Source organism: Aedes albopictus, chromosome 3, assembly GCF_035046485.1.
Source record: "Aedes albopictus strain Foshan chromosome 3, AalbF5, whole genome shotgun sequence".
Lineage (NCBI taxonomy): Eukaryota > Metazoa > Arthropoda > Insecta > Diptera > Culicidae > Aedes > Aedes albopictus.
The window spans coordinates 33,074,518-33,086,525 of record NC_085138.1 but is presented as its reverse complement, the minus strand read 5'-3'; the positions used below and the strand labels follow the sequence as shown (position 1 = coordinate 33,086,525).

Here is a 12,008-nt window from a genome sequence, read left to right as displayed (position 1 = left end):
ATAGTCAAGCAGATAGCGTAACATCTTACTGCGTCGATAAAGTGATTATGTTTTCTAGTTCGTCAATATCTGTACATATGTATTTAAGAATGTATGTTAGTGCATGAGTTCACCAAAATTGATATCTTGGAGGCGAATGAATCGAAATAAATAAAAATATGATAAATACCCAGGTAACCGCAATAAGCACTTTATTCAGCATTATTTCTGCACTATGTGCATCTTTTCAGCTGGTCATTTAATGCTACTCAGTCGTATATGACACATTCCAGCGTAACGGGACACCGCGAGGAACTAACTTTCGTGAACAAATGGCGTCTGCAATCAATTATAATGTTCATGATCATATGGTTTAACAGGTTTTATAACAAGCTTATTAGATGTACTTGCTGATGCAATACTTGTTCTATGGGGTTTTGGTTCCAATTTACTTTATATAACATGTTACATTTCGTAACGGGACATCATCGCAGAAATCTTCTTTTTGAAATTTTCAATCTGAAATGCGTATATTAGCTCTGTTATGAAGTTTTGAATAATAGAGTCTTCTAGACATTTCTTCTTTAGATTGATGTGAACAATATTGCCGAAGTGAGTTTTACTGAGAAATGTATAGTTTTGGAAATATTCTTGATTTAGTTTTGGGAGCGCAGCGTTACGCTCGCGTGAAAACAGTGTTTTGCAAATGGTGTCCCGTTACGGCTAAAGTCATCTAGTTGTAGATTGAATGCTTTGCTAGATAGAATGTTGGTGTCTTCGGCAATATTTTTTAGACAGATAGTAGCTGTCCGGCAGTACACCAATAGTCCTTCAAACCCTCTCTGGCGCTATGGTGGCCATCGGAATGGGCCCTGGGGAACCAGTTTCGAGTTTTATTTAACCTTCACGTATCCGACCATCTACAACTCATTTTCAAAATGCTGGCATTTCGCCAATTTTCATCCAATTATTTTTAAGTGACCCTCAATTGATCATAAATTGGAGCTAGTTTATTATACTCAAGTGGCCATGCAATATCCGGAACCATTCCGGAGATATTCCGGATTATGCTGGGGTGCAGGGGGTTGTAAAAATGACTAAAAGTGATTATTTCGTATGTTGTTGTGTTTGAACCATCGATTTCCAACGACATTTTTGTTGCGATTAGTGAAACACAACTGCTATAACCAGATTTGAATCAGTTGGCCCATCCGGATTCCCGTGACAGGTTCCGCGAGGCCTCATTAGGGACATTTCTGGCTCTCAACCTAAACATGCCGTGCGACATATCAATCTTCATGATTTCGAATGACTGAGTCAGAAACGATAGACCACAGACAAACAGACGTTAGACTGGCGAAATTTCTATCGACCATGCTTTTAACGATCATTTTATATCTTTATAGTTGTCGCTTTCACAACCAAAGCACTAGCGCCTTCTGTTGACGATATTGCACAACGCAGTGTTTCGTGAAACATTTCCACAGGTGATGGTAGTGTGAACTGGGCGATGATGTTCACGAAAATTGTTCTAGGTGTTACGTCTGTTTGTCTGTGGATAGACTGAAGTATGAAGGTTCCACGGGGGTGTCATCGGGAACATTTCTGGTTTGTAACCAAAACATGCCGAGCGACGTATCAATCTTCATTTCGAAAGAATGGGATAGAAAAAAATTACTTAAGTTTGTATCAACTGATATGGCCGCTTCGTAACATCTGGGGCAGGTTCCGCGGGGGCCTCTAAAACACAACACACACGAAATAATCACTTTTAGCAATTTGGCAAAACAGATCCCTTCCCCACCCCCTGACCCAGTACAATCCGGAATATCTCCGGAATGGTTTCGGATACTACATGGCCATTTAAGTGTAATAAATAAGCACCAATTTATGATCGATCGAGGGCGACTTAAAAAAAATCGAATGAAAATTGACGAAATGCCAGCATTTTGAAAATGAGTTTTCAAGGGGCGGGTACGTGAAGTTTAATTGTATCTCCAAAACTATGGTTGTGCGACGTATCTATCTTCTCGGTTTTTCACATTCTACATTATAATGATCCGAAGAAGATTCAATGATATCTATAGTACATTCTTCCAACAAAGTCTTTTCAAGCATATGTCGCATGTTGCTTTAATCCTTTATTGGAAGGCTTATGCGCCTTGGGATTAAAGGAGCCAATTTTCGCTGAAATAAATTTTATATTTTAAAGGGGATTTTTCTTTTATTCTATGTTAGTTTTGGGGAACCGTTGAACTTGCCGTTTGGTCAAGGTTAGAGAGAACAAAGTTTTTTTTTTTGAAGGGGATGGGATTATGGGGGCTTTCCGTTGATATTTAGCTAACGACAACCAGTAAGGATACAAACAAACGGATTTCGAGAAGAAAAAAAGTTGTCAACCAAAACGACAAGACCTCCCTCTTTCAATCAACGGTCACTAATTTATATTCTCACAAAAAGTAATGCTACGCCATTTTCGTGATGCATTTTACACTTTTTTTCAATAAGAAAATAAGCTTCAAAATATGTTTGTCGTCATAAAAGAAAATTATACGGTGATGTATGGGGTAAAGAAGGAATGCCAACCATCACTTCGGGATCTTCAAGTTTTGAACGCTGTGTGATTCTATAAACCTTTTTATACATCATGGTGGTAATTCATAGGACATGTTAAAAAGGTTATAGCTTTTAAAGAGTATGCTGTCATCACAAAACATAATAAAACATCACTTTTTATACTGATCCACCAGAATACCTGCCCTTTGTTTACGTAGTTTCAGTGGAGAGCTGAGAAGTGGGCTTTGTTCCAGTAGGGGCGTTACACCAAGAAGGATAATGAAAATATATACACCATATAATATCATATCATCATGGTTACAGATTTTTAGTTAAATATTTGATCAAACCAAACTTATTTATCCACTTATGAATGTCTTTAAAATTTTCGTAACGGGACACCAAATCTACGCACCCATTGTAACGCCTAAGATAACGCGTCGATCAAGGTAACCCATATGTTGGAAGAAAGGTCTCCACGAGTACTAAGAGAATCCTGAAAATCATTTTTCTAAAGCTAGTAATAAATTCGCTATTACAACAAATATACTGTTTTCGTAACGGGACACCATTAAATTGCGGCTATTGCAAAAAGTGCTTAAAACATATCAAAACCCATTTTTATGAAAAGTGTCCTTTGGGTGTATAAAATATACGTTATTATACTACATTAATAAAAAATAGTTATAATGTTTTCGAACTTTACCGTGCCAGCAGGCATATTTGAAAATTATCAATAAAAATTTTCATTTTTTTTACATAAAATGCTATTACTTCACCTAGCTATTTAAATACGTAACTAGTCAAATTTCAAGTAAAACAAATGGTTTTCGTAAGATTGAATCTACCCTTTTTCATATGCTGGAAAGCTTGGGGCGAAACAATCACTTTGATATTTCACATCCTTGGCGTAGAGGTGCGTGGAATGTGTCATATGCGCCATAAATGCTACTTAAATGCAGGTTTTGACCCAATATGTGGCTGTTTTAATGCTAGACCTTCAGGAAAGCCTTGAATAAAACAAACCAAAATAGAAAATTCGTCCTTCTCACCTCATCCTTCCACTCTGCCATTTTATCATCTCATTTTTTACTACATATGTTTTGGAAAGTGTGTCTGTTTTTTTTTTTGCTAACTTGTACTTTCACTGCGCTTCGATTGCAAGATCCGTCGATTGATTATATGTGAAGAAGTTGCAGCAGGATAAACTGAAAATGAAACTGTAAATTGCGCTGATTTTTTGTTCTATTTAAAGTTTGCTGCCATTGAGTTAAATCAACGAAGTTCGGGTAGCTTGATTCATTGATTTTTTTCCACGACAATTTTCAAAGTGTTTTAAGACAAAACAACCAGTCTTTGACAGTCACGTGATACTGGAAGCAGTGAAGTCAAAATAGCAAAAGCGGACTACTTGCAATAGCCATCAACATATCTTAAAGAATCGCTAGAGGAATCCTTGTATACATCTCGAAAGGAATTCATGGATTTGTCCTTGGAATTATTACCAAAGGAATAGGGATTCACTGTAATTCATGGAGGATTTCTGTGAAAATGTCTCATGAAAATCCCAGAGGAGTCCATAGAAAAATCTCAGGAGGATTTCCTGAAGAAATCCATAAAATAATTGTGAAGAGTATCTTAAAGAATTTTTAAAGAAATCGATGTTAGAGTTTCTACAGGAAGTCATGAAAATATCATTGGATGAATCCTAAGAGATGTCCCAGTAAGAACTCTCCCGAGGACTTCTGGTGGAATTTCAATAGGCGATGTTCATAAACCACGTAGACCAAATTTTGTTCATCTCAGAACCCCCCTCTCCCTCGTAGACTTCCGTCCATACAAAAATTTCAAAATTTGTATGGCGCATAGACTTTGGCCTGATTCTCCATACCCCCAAAAAGTCAACGTGGTTTATGAACGACCCTATAGAAAATTCTGGAGGAATCCTTAAAGAAATTACTGGAGAAATTCTTACTAGATTTCCAAGAATTATTCCTATAAAAATCCCTAGAAGAATCCCGAGTAGTAATTTTAGGCGAAATTCCATGATAAACCCCAGGAGGAATCCCTCGAAAATCCCCGGAGCAGACTTGTAAACATTCGACACTTTTCACAACCTTCATTTCGTTGCCGCAGTCGGGTGTCAGCTTGCTTTGTTACATTCGTGCGCTACCGTTACCTCTTACACACAACACGAGCGGTAAAACAAAGTTCAATAAACATAAGAAAGTGTCAAATCAATGTCGTCTGACACGATGACATTTGTCTATTTCTAGCTTTTCGCATAAATTTAGAGAGAAATTCCGATTATGAAGTTTAGTATTAGTTTATTCTTGCATGTTGTATTGAATACGACACACATTTCGCCAACACAGCTCTAATTATGGAAGAAGATAGGAATAACAAAAGCCGAGAAGAATTCAGAAATTTTCAGAATTCAGAAAAAAATGTCACAAAGTCGTATTAAATTATTCAAATTTTCTTTGAAACTTGTTCTTTTAGAGCGTAACACTATAACACATTTTGTAATATTTAACTTTGATCTGATTATAACAAAAGAAGTTATATTTTTGATTAGAGTAATAAACTTTGTGTTACAATTTTAGTTATGTATTTTAACACCATCCTGCATCTAGTTTATAGCATGAGTTATAGAAGTTATAGAAAATTAATACAACATCAAAGCACAATATGATACAAAAGTGATTTAATTTTCTAGTCGTGTAGTAATTTTTCTTGTTGTAGGTACAAGGAACAGGAAATAACTTTCAAAGAGTATTTACAATATTTGCAAAATTCTTGTCTTTTGCTAAAAGTATTCGATAGCCTTTTATTATCCAGTATCAGTACCATGCGAAAATAATGCAGATATTTCTACCACACACACATATCATTCCACACGTGCCATTATCTAATGGTACTCGTTTACTATATGTGTAGTGGACTGAGTATTCATTCTAATGGAAGGGGTGTTTTATCTCATTCAATAGTACTACAGTAAGTAGACTAATTCCCATCAATCATCCCCTCTTTACCGATATCAATAGACTAAATCTCAATTTTGCACATGCTGTGTCTACTCGGAAGTGGCGCCTAAGCTTACAACAATGCGCAGGAAATCGATATTTCCTATGATCGTTTGAGCCGTCTGGTTCTTTTCAAACGAGAATTGTGCGCGACTGTCAATACACCCACCCATCAGGCCCCATTCATGGGTGGCGGCGGCGGCAATGACGATGACGAATGCGGTTGATTGACGCGTGCACATTCTTTGTTTTCCATTACAGGAAAAAAAAAAGTTCATTCGTCAATATCCACCCCGCTAAACGGAACTACTGTTTTTTACACGTGACATTGACGTTGGAACCTATAGGCTATAGCCAGCGATAGTGCGGCTGGCAGTACGCCTCCTTCTGAATGTACTTGAAGCAAATAAAATCGATGTAATCGGTTCCGCGAGTGTGGCCAAATTTCATAGTCTCCAACCGAAAACGGCTCAGCGACCGGTCACAACACGACTGACTACTTTCCCAAATTGGAACGGCTTTTATGATGTCATCCCGGTGGTGTTGAACGGTTTTATGGATTCGCAAATGATGGCTCTTCAAAGGTGATGATATGGCATTGTTGAATGGGTACACGTAATAACACACTCATGTGTGCCTAAGTCGGAAAGCCAATTTATTCGTGTTTTGGCGTAATACTTTGACCGAGATGAATTTGACCGAGGAATATCTAGGTCTCATAACGAATAGGGTTCAAAAAAGTAGAATCAACTGTACTTACAATCAAGTCGTTCGTTCAAAAAACATGGGTGTATGTATAACCAGATGCAATCACACAGCATACCTGCAAGAAGACAAAAAAACTGTTTAGTAAAAGTAATAATCGAATACACAGAAATCAGATGAGTGGTTGGACTTGAATATATTGTTCGCAACTGATAACAATTCCAAGATCTGTGCTATATTCAGAAGTATCAACTTTGTAACGTTCCGTTCCGTTTCGTTAAAGCCAACGGCTTAAGCGCCACCTTTCGAAAAAGGACCGTTAACTCTGTCAAAATACCCGGCTAGAGACTGCCTCCTCAGGGCAGGCCAACAGTTATATTCGCGAACCGAAACTCCACCTGGACCCAATCGAAATGCCAACAGCCAAATTCTAATCAGAAAGGGAAACCAAATCGCTATTTGAAATATAAAAAAAAAATACAGTAAAAAGTGTCTCAGCTAGAAATTCAAACAACTCCGACAAAATTCTTCAAATTTTCGACCGAAATCTGGCAAAGTGTAGTACCAAACTCGAAGTAAAATTCAAATTTCAACAACTTTATTCGATTTAAAAAAAGAAAGCAACTGCTGAATTTAAAGAGTTGCACCAAGCCTAATTTCAGAATTTATTAAAAATGTTCGGTTCTATAATATTAGCCAAGGCAAACCTAGCTTTGTGACGTCACGTCTAATGGGAGCAAATTAAAACAAATGTGCCTAAATTTATTACACAGGCCCTAATAACGTCTGACCTGAACTCTAGGCGTTGCTCCAACGGCGGTAGTTCTCAGGCGTCTTTCCAGCGTCGGAAGATGTTCCTCGACGAACGGTGGCTTTGCGCTACGCAGATGGTCCGATCCGATCAGTCGACTCGCGCGTGAGCATCAATCTTCGGGGTAAAGGCGTCCCCGGCTTCGGTGGAGTGAGAGCGTTTGGTAGCGTCGCTCTTTGCTTCACGGCTTGACGTAGCGAGTCGTCACGGGGTGCATCCAGGACAGGCACCCCCGGATTTCGTCGGACTTTCTCCTGATGTTGTTGTCGGAGTCACTTATGCGCAAGCACTTGGGTGGAAAATGCCACCCACAAATGACCGTTACTGGCCGAGACCCAGATTAGCCGCCCACGTTGTTGGGCTTCACTTGCCTAGACAACGCAGTAGAATTGTAATTTCACCAATTTCCACCGAATAGTTCACTTCAGCTTACCTGACTAATCTGTCCTTCCTATTTAGATTCACTTTTATTTCAAATTCTAATAAAAAATGATGAACTCGTTAAATTCAACTAAAAAAAACACATAAATAAAATTATTTCAAGGAATTCTAGTTAAAATCGCGTAGCATTACTTCGAATTTAGTTTCTTTTTAATCACAACTTGATTTCAAAGCTCAATAGTAGCTCAAAAACTTTCACTGCAAAATGCACTTGATTGCACTAGCACGTACTCCACCAGAATAACCAAACGAACGCGATTCGAAGTGGGTTGAACTTAAAACCTGAGGCGCAATTACTGCACAATGTTGTACGGATTTGTTAAAATCTTATTTTTCATTGGTCAGTTTTGGAGAGCGAGAATTTACCAGGTAGTTTTCCATTTCCAATTAGTATGGCTGTTTAAATTCGCTGATGATAATAGACCAGTGGAAAATAACTACGACGCAATTAGCTTATTTTTTTGGTTGCGCCTGTGCTTATGCACCCCACGAATTTTTATGCGTTTTCTCTTGCCGAAATATTTCAAGACAGCTTAAGTCACAAACAGATGGCAGCACACATCAAAAGGGAAATAAAACTATACATAATCGTAGCTGTATTAGAATTTGGCTACACGGGAGGAAATGTGCTGTCATTTCAACACATACAAGAACATTAAAAGTTTTATTGACGGAACTGATGACTATATTACATTCGCTTATACTGATTTTAAAAATTTTGAAAATTTTAAAATTTTCAAAATTTTTACTCTAAACAAGACATAAAATTATCTAACTCAAAACCAACAAAAAATTACTGTTTTATTAATTTATACCAACAAACGAAAACATTTAAGACAACTATGTGGTCCAACTAGATCTCATTCTGTGTTTCATCAATCTCTTATTCAACTCATACCGCTTTTCATTCAAAAACCCGAACATTCCATTAACACCGAACCGAAATATGTACTTCAAAAATATTTGAATTACTTTTTTTCTCTAAACCGTATTTACGTTACCGAATCATCAATGTTATACTCCAAAAATATTTGGAAAACATATGCTTAAACTAAACCGAATTTATGCTAACCGAATGTCAACCGAGGTTGGCACATTACTCCAAACATATTTGGACATTTATTACCGACTAACCGAATATTACTTCAGAGATATCTGAACCGATGTAACCTATCTAACTAAACCTAACTAAACTTTACTCACTCAATCGATTTCATTAATCCGATTCTAACACGCCCAATTTTCCGTGCCTAACCACATAGCGTTACCAAACGATGCACGAATAAATACGAAACTTTTTCACGACCGGGTACAAAGAGATAATCGTGAGAACTGTTTAACGGATCTGAGTGCCAATAAAGAGAAAAAAAAAAATCAAAACAAACATTCGATGCAAAAGGGAAGTGATTTATTATTAATTCAATGATACTTGATGAGGAAAATACGAATAGGTAAGAAACTATTGAGAAAAGCGAAAATAAAACCGGGCTATGAAAATTTACTTGAGAGATGAAACGGTTATGACGAGGAATTGCTATTGCAGGTATGTATTTGCAGTTCTCAGCTAACTAACGCAACAAATCAAAACAATTTATTTTCTTATAGGAACGACGGACTAAACGAATAATTATGAACATTGATTACTTTGGATCACTAGGAGGTCTGATTTCATGCAGGTATTTGACTCTCAACTAGCTACCATTTCACCAATGGGATTAGTGTTCCTCTATGAGTGTTTGATGAGTTTGTTTGTGGTCCGAGCTCAATTGAGACATCTACATAGCTGTGCTTCCATAACGCGAGTAAAACTCAGCGCTATTAGGTTGAAATCACCTAGATCGATTTCTTATTGGAATTTATGCTCCATTCATCTGAGTATGTGAAGCTGATTTTGAATGATGAACGAGGAAACCGAAGGACATCTCGACTCATCAGGAGACCGTTGCACCACTGAAGTGTGTTTGATAGAGTTTAGGGGAATCGTGTATGGACTATCCGGGAAATAGTACAGTCATAGCTTGTTTTTGTGTCCTCAGTGAGTTTGTCAACAACGTGAGGAAATCTATACGAACATCTCAAACGTTGGACGTTGCCTTGGGCACCTCTAGATGAGTTTTTCCTCATGGCATGTTTGTTTCTGCGCACCAGGCGTTTGCGCCGTCATAGCTGGATTTTATGCTGATCTAGTCAGCTGATACCGATCAACGTACGAGGAAACCTTTTGGACATCCCGGTACGTGACGATGAACCGTAACACCGCATAGAAGCGTATTTTTAACGGATGATTTGGTGTATGTGCTAGCCGGTACTAGCACAGTCATAGCTGGTCTATCCGGTTGAAGATCTGTTCTCTTTTTACGCCCGTTTCAGGAACGAGCCATGGAAGGTTCCAGGTATTCGACGACCTTCCAGATCTTCCAAAATGTACGTATTGGTTCCTAATTTTTCTCGAATTCGCGCTTGAGAGAATTTCGTACCAAACTTCCCAACAAAATCCTTAGTTTTATCCGAGAGATGTACATGTTTCCTGTAGATGACATCCCCTTCCTGAAATTGATGCCGCGTATTCGCTCTGAGGTTGTACGGATGGGAATACTTCTCGTAGGCCTTTTGAAGATTGCTTCGAACAATTTCAAACAATTTCCGCATATTTTCGTTCAACTGCGTGGGCTATAATCTTCTCCACTTCCCAAATCTCGAATTTGCTCATACTCACGACCATGGCTAATCATGTTTCTTCCGAAATTCACAAAGTATGGTGTATACTAGACATGGGTAACTCACTCGCGAGTCGACTCAAAGAACCGATTCGCGAATTTGAGTGAGTGAATAGCGATTCTTTTCAAAAGAGTTACGATTCGCTGAATTCATTACGAGTACAACAAGTGCCGAAAATAGTTGGAATAAATGCGTACTTTAGTGATGTTTAGACACATCGCAAGCAATTTTTGCCATTCGAACATTTTTCATTCGTATATTGTATGGCCGGCTTGCGCTAGTGAATCGACTCTTTAGTGGAAGGAACGAAAATCTGCGTATCCTGTATTTATTGCGTCGACGGCTGAGTCTACGTTCATAACTTGCGAGCTGATTTCCTAAAAATCTGGACATATAAAAAAAGGAGTCGACTAACATCGAAAAATGACATTTTTCATCAAGTTACGGAAAAGAGTTGCTGAATCGGTTAAAAGAGTGAACTCTTTTTTGAGAGTGAATCGGTAGCGATTCACTCTCAAAATTGAATTATTTTCCCATCTCTAGTGTATACCCAGTACTATCGTGCACGCTGTTCCTGATGGCCATAGCGATGGTATGGATGGACTCGTCCCAATCCTTGTGGTTAGTCTGTTTATTGAGGGCACATCTGATGGCAGTTACTATCACACGATTCACGCGTTCCGTTGGGTTGGGGCTTGGATGATAAATCGCAAGATTCCAATGAAAAACTCCATATTTCTCGAGCAGTTTTTGGAACAATCCAGATTTAAAAACTTGTGCGTTATCCGAAATACACACCGATGGCGTTCCAAACAGAGTAAATACGTTTGTTTCCAGAAACGTACATACGGCAGGAGCAGTTGCATTACGGAGGCATTGTACGAGGACAAATTTCGAAAAGAAATCGCATACGACCAAGATCCAGACGTTTCCTTTCTTTGAGCGTGGATATGGTCCCAAAAAGTCGAGTGATATCATTTCCCACGGTCGACTACATAATTTCGGTTTACCGCATAAAGGTCGAACGTTGACGTTTGGTGTTTTAGACTCCTTGCAGATCTGACACGCAGTGCAAAACCTTTTTATATCCGATGACATCCTCGGCCAGTAGTATCTTTCACGAACTTTGGCTAACGTTTTGAGATAGCCTAAATGCGCTTGGTCATGAATTTCCTTTACGACGTGGATTCTGTCGCGAAATGGTACTACTTGCTTCCATTTATATGCAGGGTCCTCAATCGTAGAAGAGTTGGTAACGTATTTGAATACGTTGCCGTCCGATGTTTTGAAATCCGGAAAGCGTTCAGGAAACTTCTTAATCTGAGACCTCAACCCAGCGATGTAGGGATCAGGGAGGTCAACATCAACCTGATTCACGCTCCTAGACAAGCAATCAGCAGGAATATTTTCCGAACCCTTCTTATACTCCAAAGTGATGTCATATTTTGAAAGTTTGAGCGCCCATCTGGCAATACGAGGTGATTTCGATTCAATGGACATCGTTTTAAGGAAGGTCAGACTCATGGCGTCTGTCTGAACGACAAACTGACTGCCTTCCACGAAATGCTTAAAATTTTCAATACTAAGCAGTACCGCCAAGCACTCTCTTTCAGTGGCACTGTACCTCCTTTGGGTGCTCGATAATTTCTTGGAGAAATACGCTATACTCTTCCGTTCTCCTTCCTGATTCTGAACTAATACGGCACCTATAGCAATATCCGAACTGTCTGTCTCAATTACGAACGGCAAACGAAAATCTGGATTCGCCAGTA

At 38.6% G+C, this 12,008-nt stretch overlaps 1 protein-coding gene across 3 annotated transcripts in view; it reads right to left on the bottom strand.

Annotated features, from left to right (window-relative positions):
- LOC109419215 (uncharacterized) overlaps positions 1-12,008 on the bottom strand; it is a 117,264-nt gene that overhangs the window by 51,440 nt on the left and 53,816 nt on the right. The window contains exon 2 of one of the 3 annotated variants that reach the window (XM_062859259.1): positions 6,322-6,384. The exons of the other annotated variants lie outside the window; for them this stretch is intronic. The gene's annotated coding sequence lies outside the window, so the exon portion shown is untranslated. The remainder of the gene's footprint in view (positions 1-6,321; positions 6,385-12,008) is intronic. 3 annotated transcript variants of the gene reach the window in all.